The sequence below is a fragment of the Pygoscelis adeliae genome, unplaced genomic scaffold, assembly GCF_000699105.1.
Source record: "Pygoscelis adeliae isolate BGI_AS28 unplaced genomic scaffold, ASM69910v1 Scaffold45, whole genome shotgun sequence".
In the NCBI taxonomy this organism is placed as follows: domain Eukaryota; kingdom Metazoa; phylum Chordata; class Aves; order Sphenisciformes; family Spheniscidae; genus Pygoscelis; species Pygoscelis adeliae.
This window is the reverse complement of record NW_008825114.1, coordinates 15617184-15632400: the sequence shown is the minus strand read 5'-3', so window position 1 is coordinate 15632400 and position 15217 is coordinate 15617184.

Sequence of the window (15217 nt, the reverse complement as noted above, 5' to 3'; positions counted from 1 at the left end):
GAACCTAGTTTAAAGCCCTCTCAATGAGCCCTGCCAATTCATGAGCGATGATCCTTTTCGCCTGTGAGACAGCTGGACTCCATCTGTCACCAGCAGGCCCGATGCCATGTAAACCTCCGCATGATCAAAAAAGCCAAAATTCCTCCGATGGCACCAGCCCCTGAGCCACGTGTTGATCAAGTGTGTTTTCCTCTTCCTTTCAGTATTTTTCCCTGCCGTTGTAGGGATTGAGGAAAACACTACCTGTGCTCCTGATCCTTCAACCAGTCACCCCAGTGCCCTGAAGTCCCTTTTGATCACTGCAGGACTTCTCTCTGGAACCTCATCACTGCCAGCCTGTATAACCAACAGTGGGTAGGAGTCGGTAGACCGTACCAGACCAGGGAGCTTCCTAGTAATGTCTCTGACCCGGGCCCCAGGGAGGCAGCAGACTTCCCTGTGGGACAGGTCCGGTCAGCATATAGGGCCCTCTGTTCCCCTCAGAATGGAATCGCCTATGACAATTACCCTCCTTTTTTTCTTAGCAGAGGCAGTCATAATGCGAGGGGCTGACTGCCTCACCCTAGGCAACCTCCTGGATGGACCTTCGTCTACATCCTCATCTGCCTGGCCCTCAAGTTCCAGGGCCCCATATCTGTTGTGTAAATCACTTAATCTGTGTCTGCAATGCTCCACTATTTAGATTATGTGCCTTTCAATCCACTAGTGGACTAATATTATGGGACGATGATCTTGGTTATCTCATCTAGATGCAACCAATAAATATCTCAATACATGTAATAAAAATATTTTAAGGTTTAAGACCCTCTACTGATCTGTAAGCAACAGCCGGCAACAAATAGTCAGCATAAATCCACAGCACTGGTTGTGGATTAGAAGAATTTATGATGTCTAAGATGCAAATTATAAGAAACTTTGGAGATGAAATTGTGTATTTAATGTAAATCTAATTCCCATTTAATAATGAGTACAAGACTGACTGCCTCAGAAGGGTGACAAGCACTTATTTCCCAAATGCAGAACAATTTTGTCTCAACTCAAACAAGAAAGCATCGTATTATATACAGACACATCTTTCCAATTTTTTCAAATACTTTCTTCTTGCTGAGGTAACACGGCTCCTTTGCCCTGTAAGGACAGACAGATATAATTTTACTTCATAATTTTTGGTGGCGCCACAGACTAACACAAAGAAAACCACACAAAAACAAATAGTAACCTTTATTCCAAGAAAGCTCAAACTGAAAAGCAAACAAGTGAGGATTTTTTCCCTTACTTCGGAAGGGACGAGAAGGATAAGAAAGCTCAATTAAAATGTGTACAATATACATATGTTACTAATAAACTTTCTCTTTGAAAAGCAAGTTTCACCTAAATATTGTGAAAATGAAGATTTTTAAAGTGACTTTTTATGAAATATTCCTGAACTATGCAGTTGTAGTTTTCTATCAGAGAGGTATATGAAATCTGCTAATGAACAGATTCAAACCACTGACACAAAATTGGAAGTCAGTGTCTTTATTACCTAATTCACCAGCCTAATTTATCCAGTTCAATTTCTGATGCAAAAGTATGTTTTAAAAAGTATTTCCCCATTTCCCTTTATCTATGAACTTCTTCATTTAAATATTTATAGAAATACAGTTGGACAACTGATTTTTCCTAATTGAGAAATTTTATGTATTTTTATGTTCCTATCAAGGTTTCCTCCAAACTAAAGACCTGATTTACACCTGTGTGTTTTCCATTTAATTAATGGATAGTCATGATTTGTCTATGAGATGTTAAATGACTCAATAAATGCAACCTGAAGTTAAATAGATTATATATCAACCACAAGACAGATTATTCATAATCATGATTATAAGAAAATATATAAAGTTCTCATGAGATTATTACTAATTACCCGAAATCCAAGGTTATCATCCATTGCTGTATAATACAGTAATGTATATTCCTGCTAATGTAAGAATTTCAAGACAAAAATTCATTGAATAAACATAATATTTCACTATGAACATGACTCAATTATTTTGTAAAGGTCTATTGAATCTTTCTTATTTTAAAAGTATATCTAATGGGGATATGGTTTATAGTCTCTTCTTAAAGTAAAAGCAGATGAAACTAAAATCACTTAAAAATTACCCTTGAAGAACAGATGGCTTCAATGCAAATATGAAGTATCTTGCAATTTGTGTGCTATAAATTGAAAATTGATTTTAAGATTTCCCTGTGTGTTTAGGCTTACAATTTAAAATCAAGGGGGAAAAAAATACTAACCACTGTTATTGTCACAAAGGGATTTCAGATTATGAAGTTACTGTTTATCTTTGCTTCTTTAACACCAAACACTATTAGTCCTGTTTTGGTGCACATACCATTTTTCAGCAAATTTTAATCCCTTCTGCCTGTATGTCTATATGTGTACAGATGAAATACATAGTATTGGAATTCAGAAGCATATATAGGACTGCAGTCATAAAGGAGAGTAACACTCAGACCGCATCTGACATCAGAGGGTACCAAATGGCTATTTTTAAAAATAGTGCTGATAGTGATTGGACCAAATTCAGGGACAGGCTGAGATTATGTATGGTGGATGAGTAAGAGTTTGGACTGAATTTGAAAGGGACAACATGTGTGATTTAGGTCTGGGAATCAAGTGGTTATGTTTAGGAATGGGGCTCTCACATAAAGCTTAGCTGAGGTTAGAGCTGAAAAGAGCATGGGCACTTGAGGGACAGACAATCAGGGATTAGGAGTGAATCTAGAGGGGAACACAGTAGCTGAAAGCCGCTGGCGCTAAAACCCTCGTCAAGATGGGTCCCAGGGGACATGTTGGGGGGAAGAGGATGGGTGAGAGAAGATCCAGGGGCAAAGTTATGAATCTAGAAGTATGAAGTTTAACAGCTCACAGGGATCACCAAGTGAGGTTATAGTTTAACCACGAAAAGCTATAAAAGTAGCTAAAGCTGAATAAAGTGAAAGGGAGTAAAGGAACCATCAGGCTGCATAAGCTACCTTCACTCCAGAGACTAAAGAGGGTTGCTCAGCAAAGCCATGATTAGGGATAAAGTGATAAAGTTGTGGTTACAGTGGCACTGACAGAGAGGTGGGATAGAGCAGGTACCAGGGTAAGTTTTAACAGTGGCATTATGCAGGCCAGATGCCTGCATTCGTATTTGTTGCTCAAATTTGATTTGCTGCTGTGTTAAAGTCAATGGTAAATTTAGAAGAGGCAGGAGCTGATGCTCTAGGAATAGAGCCTAGGAACAGTATCAACATAGGCAACCTGGGTATTTCCACTGCTGGGGATAAGGGGGCTGGGTCCAGATGGACAGCAGCTAGTAAAATCAGGGTGTGCCTGGGCCAGACAGGCTATGTTGCAGGCTGGACACCTCAGTGGTCACCTGAGCATTAACCTATTCTTTGACCAGACCTTCAGCTAAGATTAGGATTGAGTACAGAGTAAAGCAAAAATGCTAGTTTAATTTTTCATACAGTGCTTCAGTGTTCCCCTGATCCAAGATCTTCATGTCAGAGTAGAAAGGCCTGTATCTGTCCCATACAGAGCAGCTCAGGATGTTTAGACACTGCTCTCTCATCCTTTGCAACCTACATTTCTTATGCAAATATTTGTTAAAGGTGCTGCAACATTTTATCTGAAAATAACATATTTCCAGTGGCAAATCACTGATCCAGCTTGATATGATTCTGCCCTAGCATAATTACAGGCAAGGGCTTCAAGTGCTTCCTTCAAGTCTGCTGTGACAATATTAGCTCAAATGTCAAACACAAAGATGAACAAAATTATCAGGTATAGCTAAAGATTTGATCTACTAAAGCTGCTACTTCTACTGTAGCAGCTGCTCAGCCTTCTCCAGAATATCACCAGTTATGTCATTCTCCAACCACCCACTGTTTCCTGTGTAATGAATCACTGGAAGCACAACACCTGCAAATTTCTACTAGCAACTTGATATCAATGTCTTGGCACCTGCCATTAAATAAATCTATAAAACTAAGGTTTCCCCTTTTTTTTTCCCTTCTCCACAGACATAGATATGTGCATGTGGTTGTGGCTTTTATTGTCTCTGGTTTGCATTTCGATTTTCCTTCTAAGCGCTTCTCAGTAACACCTATCCAATATTTGCAAGCAAGAGAACAGAATGAGACATTTTTGTCATGCCACATTTATAATTACTGACACCAACATAACCCCACTGATATGACGTACAAATTACTCCTCTGTAAAAGAATCAAACCTTAATAAAGGATAAAAGTATCAAAAAGATAATATTAATGGTGGAATGTGATTAACAAATTTGTTAGTTGTTTAAATACAGGACATTAAATCCCAGCATATGCTTTTCTTCAGCTTATTTGTTGCCAGGCTGAGTTTCATGCCTAATGATGTTTTGTACAGACAGCAAGAAAGTCCAACCACTGAGTAGAAATCTCTTTTTTGTGTTGAGCCAACAGCTGGTAAGCATTGGAAAAGAAAATTATTTCCACCTGTAGTTGACAAACTTGTATCATAATTTTAAGAGGTCTTCAAAATCTAAGAAGCCAGTATAAAAAGTGTGTCCCATTGCAGTATATACATGAGCAACCAATGGGGCGCTAACAGATGTATACTTGGGAACATGAACCAATGTCTTTGCTGAAGACAAGTCAATGCACTTGCGAGTAAGTTGTCCTGTTCCAAAATGGAAAGTTTCTCCACAGGAATGAAAACAATTCATTTGTTTAACACTTTACATGTAAACACAGTCTCCAGTGGCTCTTAGGGGCATTCAGTTAACAGAGGAGATGTTTTACAGCTTAGAGCACCTGAGAAACCTGGTTACATTTTGCTAGTATCCAACTCTACATACTCTCCTTTAATGTAATTTTAACACAGTCTAAACCTTTCCTGGATCTCAAATGGTTGCCACAAAGGTGGCAACAAAGGTGCTGACATTCCTTACAGGTAACCCCTTCCTGCCTTTCCTTTATCTGGTCTCTATTGTCTAAGATTTAATTGCGTGTTATGGAACACCGGAAGACCACAGCTGCTGTGACGGGGAAGTGGGGTGCAAAAGCAGCATCAGCCTTTGGGATAAGTTCCTGAATATTTATACACGATTTGTACTTTGGCTTATGTTTGGAGATGACAGCGAACATGAGCTGAGAAAAATCTATGGAATGACCCACAAGGAGATTTGATCCCACAAATTTTTGGAAGGATAAGTTAATAGTTACTACAAATAATTTGTATCCATTACCCTGATAACTCACAAGTCATTCAAAGTGTTTGGTTTATTTCTAGCTGTTCCTTGGGTTTTTTTCCTCGGTGTTTTCTTTCCTTCCAAACCTGTTGTAGTTGATCACTGCTGGCCGATTAATGTTACTCTTCCTTTTACATCCTCATTTGAATGTTATTGTGGTACTTAATTTGCTGCTCTGTTACCATATGTCAAAAAAATAAAAGGACACTTATGCTATCTTCTTCTCACTATTACATGTTTATTAAACCATTTCTAAAGCCACAACCAGACCTGCACATGAAACTTTTTAAAACAGCAAGACCTTTGCCAGCCACCATCTTAGATATCATTCCAGCTTCCACGTAGACCAAATCAGTCACTCAAACAGGAGATATACATCTACACTTGCAGGTTGTTCCTTGCTTGCAGTTAATATAGTCAAAAATAGTCAAAATTCTCTTCCTTTATTCAATAATGCATAATGGCTACATTCATTTGCAATAAAATCACAGACCTTTAGGGTAAATTAATCATTTGCACAGCTGGAAGCTACAATTATCTTTTTAGGTTACAGAAGGTTTTTTCCTTGTTTTTCCTTATCTGTGTTGTGGACCTAACCCTTGGGGGTGGCATATCTGGCAGCCACCACGCTGACAGTTTGTCCACTCCTCAGGCAATCTGTTAGTCAAGTTTCAGTCATCTGATTTCCAATCCTTTCCTAACTATGTTCCTACTCTGTAGCTGCCCAAAAGCCAGAACATTGTGGCAACGACACACAATCTTGAAATCTACTTTGTCATCTCACACTTAGAAAAGCAGATTCTAACATTTTCTTCCAAGCAATTTGTTTCTACAGTAGGCTGTATTGAATTTAAGAAAATGTATCCTGGATTGCATGGCAAATAATCACATCTTAAATAGCATTGATTTTAACTTATTCATTTTCTTCTTAAAACATTACTCAGTCCTGAAGTAATTTGTTGATTTTTTTTTTTTACACCGAGACATAGATGTTTAGTGCAGAAGTAGAAGGATAGTAGGAATTTTACACAACATGAAGAGAAATTTGAAAACTTTGTTGAGAAACCTGTGTAACTGAAATTCTCTGTGAATTAGTCTGTTTTTCTGAAGTTCACAAGGGCCTTTAATGCTAAACTGATATTTTTAAGTCAGTTTCCTAGCTTATGCTTTAGGATTTCTATGTTAATCAAGCTATAAATAGTTAAAAGTAAAAAATTATCTGAGTAAATTTTCCTGAGTAAACAGGAAAAAAAAAGATCAATTACAGGTTGAGCATCCAGATAAAGCAGAAATTTAGAATTATTAGTTCAGGGGAAAAAAGCTACAAAGAAAAAAATAAGTTTCAGTAAAGTTAAGTAAGCTTTAAACATAGCAATAAAGAAACGTTAAAAACTTTACTGTGGAATATCAAAAACACCTTTCATAGGAACAATTTACAAAGCATCTTGAGATAAAATGACAAAATATTAATCAGTAAATATTTGATCATTGCTAGATAATAAATCTGTGTCTGACTATATAGTCAATTATTTTATGTGGACATCAACGTATTTTGTGGAGGAAAATAAATTGCTACTCTTTTTTGCAACAATCCGCACTTTATAAAAATTGAGCCTAAAGAAATTGTTCTTATGGAATTTACAGAACAATAGAAATTACTAAAATTACTCATTAAAAAAATTAAATGTCTGAAAATTGAGGAAAAGGTATCCTCCTTCTTAATATTTGCCATTTCATTTTTTAAGTGGAGGACATTTTCTTGTAATAAATCTCAGTGCAAATTTTGAGTAAATATTTCCCCTAATTAGTTGGACTTTTTAAGTGAGCCTGATATATTTGCAGACTTTTTTCTACTCAAAAGTGCAAGCAAGAAGTTACTAGCCGAAATGTATTTTGAAACAATGGATTTTAAACAAATGCTGTAGACTTTTGATTTAGAACCATCCTAATCTGGAAACAGAAATGTATGTAATCTTTCCAATCAAACAGGCTTAAATTTCATATAGCCAAAAAGTTTCAAATTAATTGTTTACAAGAAGGAGTTATTTGCAGAAATAACATTGAGAAGAAAGCTGAATAATATTATTAGAACAATATCTTAGCAAATACAATTTGCAAACAGAAAATGAGGCAAAACATTATATTCTTCTGAAAATTCAGTTTTAAAATTAACTTATACATCAACACTTTTTATATTTTTGAGGAACTGGGTAGAGCATAATCTTTCTGCCTGTGACAGTTTGCAGGCAAACTACAAAGAATATGTATGTACACACAAAGACCCCACCAAAACCCAAGCCTCAAAAAGTTTAAGATGAGCTTCAGCTACTTTCTGTAAGAACACACATTTCACAGACATTTTCTTGTCTAAATGTCAGCAGTATACACAATTATTAGGCAAACTGTCAACAACCAAAGAGGGTTTGCTATGGCTGAATGTCATCTGCAAGTTGTTAGGAGTCTAGTCTCACCATCTGACAAATGTTAATGGTTTAGCAAGGCAGCAGATCCATTCAAGGAAGAAATGTTCCCTATGAACAGAGAAAGTGCAAATGAGACCCTATAGTAATAATTGTTAATATGACTTGCTTATGCAACAGCAATTTCAATCAGTCTTTATAAATCCATGTCTGATGCAACATTTACATTTTCTTTATTTTGCACATCCACCTGTATGAAGACTTCTCAATCATTCTTATTCATGTGCACTGAAGAAATAAGGCTTTAAAAAAAAAAAAAAAACCAAACAACTGTGATAGTTCCTGAGCTAGAGAAATTAAATCAGTCATTTTGCTTTTAAACTCCATTTCACAACTTCAGGCAAACAGAAATAAATGACAATTCCTGTCCACTGAAGAGTGAAGCAGGCAAAAGCACTGCTTTTTACAGCTTCCATTAAATTCAATGTAAATCCCTTGTTATTTTTCTGAAGATGTCTCAGTTGTTCTGTAACACACTGGTGGTTTACTTTTCTTCTTCACAGAGCTTGTTTTTAAATTAAGAGCCCTTTCTTACCAACCTAATGAATAAACTCAAACCTGAATGGATGATGATGATGATGATGATTATTATTATTATTATTATTATTATTATTATTATTACAAGATGGATTCATTACCTGGGGGGAGGGAAGAAAGGATGGAGGAGAAGGGAATTAGAATCATAGAATGGTTTGGGTTGGAAAGGAACTTAAAGATCACCTAGTTCCAACCCCCCTTGCCATGGTCAAGGACACCTTCCACTAGATCAGGTTGCTCAAAGCCTCATCCAATCTGGCCTTGAACACTTCCAGGGATGGGGCATCCACAGCCTCTCTGGGCAACCTGTTCCAGTGCCTCAGCACCCTCATAGTGAAGAATTTCTTCTTTATATCTGATCTAAATCTACCTTCTTTCAGTTTAAAGCCATTACCCCTCATCCTATCACTAGACTCCCTGATAAAGAGTCCCTCTCCATCTTTCCTGTAGGCCCCCTTTAAGTTTGATGTGTAAGGAATGAATGCGGAATCATCTCAGTATAGCAATAACAGAAAACTATGATAAATTGGTATATACTTCTAACATTACAGTTGTGATGGTCAGAAAACACCAAGATCATAAAGCCCTCCTTAATATGGCAAAAATATATTTTTATCAGGAAGAGAAAGTCCGAGTAAACTTAGTCACACACAGTTTTATCCTTTAACTCTTTATAGTGAATCTATAAGGATGTAGGTCACATTCACAATTAGTTTAACTAGAAGAGGGAAAAAAATGCTATTAATTTTCTGTGGACTGACAATTTCTGAAATAATTATTTTAAACAGAACTTTGTTATAACTGTAATACAATTTAAAAGATCCTATCCACTTAGAAGTTAAGGCTTTTACAGTTTGAGAGAGACATTTATATGCTTAAAATATCATAACCTTTGCTATTAAAATTTCTTACTGCAACTAATCTTTTCCATTTTCCTACCTCTGTGATTGATCCTGTTTTTTTTTTTGTTTTATTGCAATTTTATAGCTTAATTCAACTTCTTTAGGTTTTTTTGCTATTGGCCATCTATCTCCTATAGTTTCTACTTTCACCTCTTGCATTGCTAGGGTTTTTTTCTTCTTTTTAAATCTCACTGGAGAAAAACAGACAATTAATAAATCCAAACTTAAACTATTTTCTTTACTCTAGATATGTGGAGTTGAAGAGACACCTCACTTGAACAATCAGTAGCGTTTTGGTCTTGAATCCCTTTTGCTAATTTTCATTTTTTTCTTTCAATAGTATTAAGTCATGTTATAGGCTCAGACTCATCCCAAACAAAACTAAGCTATTTCTATTAGCTGGGCAGAGGTCGGTAAATATTTCCCATAGGAATTTTTCACTGTATGTTGTAATCACTATATCTGTGGACAAGATTACTAAGTGTTGCAGAAGTGTTCTCTCAGGCACACTTTTTTTTTAATATAACAGTTTAGTAGTTCATTGAATTATTTTACTAAACTGTCAAATTTGGAGGATGAGAAAAAGATTTATTTAACAGAGTAAATGTTAATATTATCTTACAGAAAAGAATGGCTGCAACAAATTAAAGACTGAGAATAAAATCTAAACATTTTCATAATCAAATTTATAGGATTTATTCCTGGTAACATTTTTTTTTTAAAGAAGAAGAGAATATTCTAAAATTCAAGCTTCGTTGCATGCAAGCAAGCACATACTGTGATCAAAAGTACTTTTGGACCTTTTTAAGTATTTTAAGATACTTTTCAGTGTGTCCAAATGTATTATATTTGGCAAAAATAAATTCCCAAATTTTATTTTTAGTCCCAGTGTTGAAGATTATCTTAAGTTTTACTGAATCTTTCTATGTTTGGTTGTGAAATAATGTGAAAGATCTTGATTTCAAGTTAGCCTCTATGTTAGCATTATGTATGGGTTGCTGTGCTATTTGTTATCCAAGGCTGTGATTCTTGAAGTCCCTATTCTCTCGATCATGTTAGCCTTAGTCCTTATTCTCTGGACCATAACCAGAGCCCCTAGGTTCTATTGTATATAGGATGAGTTATTTGACAACCTGGCAAGGTAGATGTGTATCTGGCCAACTTGGCAACAAAACTTACTTTTAAGGTATCCTGAAGTGAGCTGCCTTTATTATAATACTAAAAAACACACCCACGGGTCAAGAAGACCCTTGCCCAGGTGAAGACCCTTCCCCTGCGCAAGCATAGTAACAGAAGAGAATGACACAGCAGATATTATAATTATATGCAAATCACTAACCAATCATTGTAACTGGGAGTGTACTACCTTGTAATTTTTGTGTATAAATGTAACGGTGATCTGGCCATAGGTGTGCTTGATTTGTGGAAATTCCACCTGACACCCGGCGCTGCAATAAAGAATGCCTGCTTTCTAAAACTCCAAACTGAGTTTTAGAGAGTTTTTCATCTGCCGACTTACAGTAACACCAGCATCTTCCTTACCTTTTCTTACATTTTTTCCATGAATTTCTTATCTTTATCTTGAGATAGTTTAGGATCCCTATTATTCTATTTTAAAAGTCATTTTAGAATTTCACTGCTCTGATAGTTAGAAAACTTCTTCTAATCCTGAGCCATATAACCTTGCCCCATTAATGTACTCATAAAAGTAGTCATATCCCCCATCATTTTCTGTTTCCTAGGCTCAGATTAGGATAGGGATTCAGAACTCTATTAATTGATGATAGAAAATACTAGTAATGGAAATGTTATGCAATGCAAACACTCTCCACTGCAGAAGTCTCTCAGGAATGATAGCTGTTAAATTTCTCTACCGAATACTCACTTGGATGGTATTTTGGATATATTCCAGTAATTAGCAAAAAAACTTGCAAAAGCTCTGCTTGAAAAATGTTCTCAGATCAAGATATCTTGAACTGATTGAATTCATTTTAAGTAACAGGACAGACAAACATGGAGTTATACATAAGGTTTAGTTATTCTTATTTCTGTAAGTGTATGTAAAAGGATATATTTCAATAAATTCAGTAAATCACCTTTTGAGAATTACTACACTGAAAAGTTTAATCTTGAACTGGAGAGTTTAAGAGTTTTGAATGTAAAGAAGCACATAATTATATTCAATATTGGAGCCTGTCTCCTAAGGAAAGGAAGGGGACGGCTATGCAAAGAGGGGTTACCGAGATGAATCACCTTTTTGAAAACAGTAGTAAGAAGAAATAGAGCCTGTTGAAGACAGTGTCTGACAGCAAGGACACTATGTATGGACAAAAGGCCATTCCAACTAGGTCTTTCCAGGAACAATTTTATTATTTTCTTCATGTGGAGAAGGAAAAAAAAGAACAAAATAAAAAAGTGGAACCACTCCTCACTGACATATGGCCTAAATACAAGCTCAATAATTAACGTCAATTTTCATTAAGAAGGTAAGATATAACAGTAATTATACCCCTAGTAGGAAATACAAAAACAAAAATGTCCACAGCTGAGGTGGAAATAATTTATACTCTGCTCTTCAGGGAATGAGGCAGGGGAGAGGGAAACAGGAGCAGACAACCACTATTCCAAAACAATGGCTGCTAAAAAAACAGCCTGTGGTATTACAAGAGAAACAGCTATGGATCTGTCTCTTCTGGAGCAGGTATCCAAGAACTGCAAAACGGCAAACATGGCATATATTCACAAAATCAGAAAAAAAGAGGCATAGACAACTACAGATCTCTGATTGAATTCAGATCTATGCATGGTCTTACAACAGTTTTTGAAGGAGACAGTAATCAAGGACATGGAGAAAAATGGAAAATGATGTAAAATACAACACTTTTTATCAAAGGTCAGATTTTGCGATGTCAGACTAACCTAATATCTCTTTTTTGATAAGATAATTCACTTCTTAATCAAGAGAAATGCAGTAAATGTTATCTAGTTAGATTTAAGTAAATCATGTCATTCAGTGCCTCAGGATAATTTATCTTTTAAGGTGAGGAATGCAGGAATTAATGCAAAACCATGAGATGGTGCATTGGGTGTCCTTGGCAAGGTGCTGGCAGCTGGGGGCTACAGGGGTGGCCTCTGTGAGGAGGGGGTGGAGCAACCACCTGACAGATACAGTCAGTTCCAGATGGTTCCAGCCATGGTTCCAATAGACCCACTGCAGGACACAACTGAGCCCTCAGCCAAGCTGATGGGACGTGTGGGAAAACATATTTAACAAAGGGTAAAAACATTGCACTGCAACTGTGAGAGAGAGAGAAGTGCAGAAAAAAATGTGAGAGAAACAACCCTGCAGACACCAAGGCCAGTGAAGAAGGAGGGAGAGGAGGTGATCCAGGCACCTGAGCAGAGATTCCCCTGCAGCCTATGGAGAAGACCATGGTGTAGCAGGTTGTCCTCCTGCAGCCCATGGAGGACCACAGTGGAGCAGATACCCACCCTGCAGCCTGTGGAGGGCTGCACGCTGCAGCAGGTGGATATGCCCTGAGGGAAACTGCAGCCTGTGGAGAGCCCATGTTAAAGCAGGTTTTCTGGTAGGAAGTGTGGCCTCTGGAGAGGACCCCACACAGGAGCAGGGGAAAAGTGTGAGGAGGAAGGTGTGGCAGAGAGGAGCTGTTAAGGATTCCATTCCCTTTTCCCCTGAGCCACTCAGCGGAGGAGATAGAGCAGTGGAGAATGAAGAAATGAAGTCAAGCCTGAGAAGAAGGGGGAGAAGTGAGGGGAAGGTGTTTTCGGTTTTGACTTTTTTTCTCACCATCTTTCTCTACTTTTAATTGGCAATAAATTAAATTAATTTCTCGAAGTTGAGTCTGTTTTGCCTGTGATGGTAGTTGATGAGCGAACTCCCTGACTTTATCTCAACCCACAACCTTTTCCATCTTATTTTTTATCCTTTCCTGGAGAAAGGTGAATGGTGGAATGAGAGAGTGGCGGATGGGAGTCTGACATCCAGCCAAGGTCAACCCACCACAGATGGTTAATAAACTGGCTAAGTGCAATGAGTAATGTTGAAACGGCAATTCTTATAGTAATGGAGTTATGGGGGGGACCAACTTGCCCCCCCCATTTTCACTAGTTACTTCCTTGCACTGTGCACCTACGACATTTGTAGATGACAAAGTCAGAAGATCCAGCTTCTGCCGAAGACATAGCTGAAATTTGATGGTCCTGCAACCTAGAGTAATAGAATGGGAATGACACATAGACACACAGTTTAAAAATTGCATTCTTAGGGACCAATGACAAGACATGCATCTTTTGGTTCTGTCACCTTATTTTCTATTTTTTCTTGTTCCTCTCTCTATGTGCCTCTTTTCTCCGTTTTTAATTTCTTTCCCCCTTATTCTACTGAGCAGAAAGATTCATGCTAGGGGAAAGCACTTGGTTGGGAGACCAAGTTTTCCTCATTGAACAGAAAGTCTGGGCTTCTATCTGAGTTGTCCTAATCGCAGTTGCTATGGTGACATGCAGGTTGCAACAGTGGCTCTGATTCTCCCTCATGATTTCTAGCTCCATTATAAAGGAGTTGTTACATCTGTGAATGGTTTTTGATGAGCTTTCTTTAGGGAAACACTGTGAGGCCTTAAGCACTTCCTTTTCTCCTACCATTTGTACGGATAGGTTATGACAGTCCCCACGTTCAAGCTGAAAATCAAAGCATGAGGCCGAGGCACTTAGTAATTCCTCTCAGATGATTGCTATTGGTAGATTTGGCTGCAGTATAACTGAGGAAAAGCGGAAGCTCTACAGAAAGTGTGAGCAGTCTCCAAACTAAACTTTATTTTAATTCCCAGCTAACCCTGCGCCGTTTGCCTTACACTGAAGTTCTACCTTGCAAGCAGTGGTGGCTTCTACACTTCCCAGCCTGGCACTGCACACATGAAAAGGCATCTCAGCTTTCTAGTATTCAAGATAATGTAGTAAGAGACCAGGTGACCATGTAGATCTTCAAAGTGGTTACTGTATCATCCCATATGAGGACTACAACAAAGCAAAAAATAAAGGTAGCTATTTCTGTCCTTTCCCATCAATACCCCATTGTGTTCCCACCCATTTTTAAGTTAAGCAGCAGACAAGGAAACTTCAGTGTTGGTTTGCAATAACTCCATTGTTCAAACGTGACAGCCTAACATACTATAGGAAAGTAGTTCAATTCCTGTACAAAAAATAGCTCTTCCACCCATGCTAATGGATGCAGGCCTGAGTTATTCTTGGACTAAAAAGAGAAGATAACAGACTTATTTTTGAATAACATGTTTATCCTGCTTAGGAACCACATGAGTAAAAGCAAGTTGTTAATGTTGCGTTGCAGCAGTGTTTCCAGCCTCATCTAAAACATGTTAAATGCCAGTTTATTACTTCCATCAGCCAGCCTTTCTCTGGAACAGCCAATAAGTAGAGCAACATATATCATCAAGTACCTTCTCTAGCTAGCCTTTACTTAAATACTTAAGGAGACACATTCTCTAAACCAGAACATGAGGAAGATACAGACTCAACCTGTATCATACAGAGATTCAATACCAATGATGAGAAGAGAAAAATTAGAGAGCTGTCAGGACTTAAAAGGAAACAGGATTTGAATTTGTTACTTTTTATTCTTTGGGAGACACAAGAGCATGTCTCAGAAATAGAGGGACAAGCTGACAAATAATAGAATAAGGATCATCAGGGAGTTCAATGGCATCTGCACAAGCCATGTGTCAGCATTTCATAGTTTTAATGCAGCTGAGTCAACTGAGATTTCTTATGCCACAGCTATACCTTCCACATTTTTTAACAGAGGTAACTACCAAGAAATGGAGTTCAGTGGAAACAGAAATAGTTTGAGCTGTATTACTGCACAGTTCTACGTATCATAGGATCTGCCTGGTATGAAGAGTTTAGGATTGAGCACACCCTTGCCTTCCTCTCCCCTGTGACATTGCTTAGGCAGGAGGCATGCTTCCATTTTGCCCCAATAAAAAGAATAAGT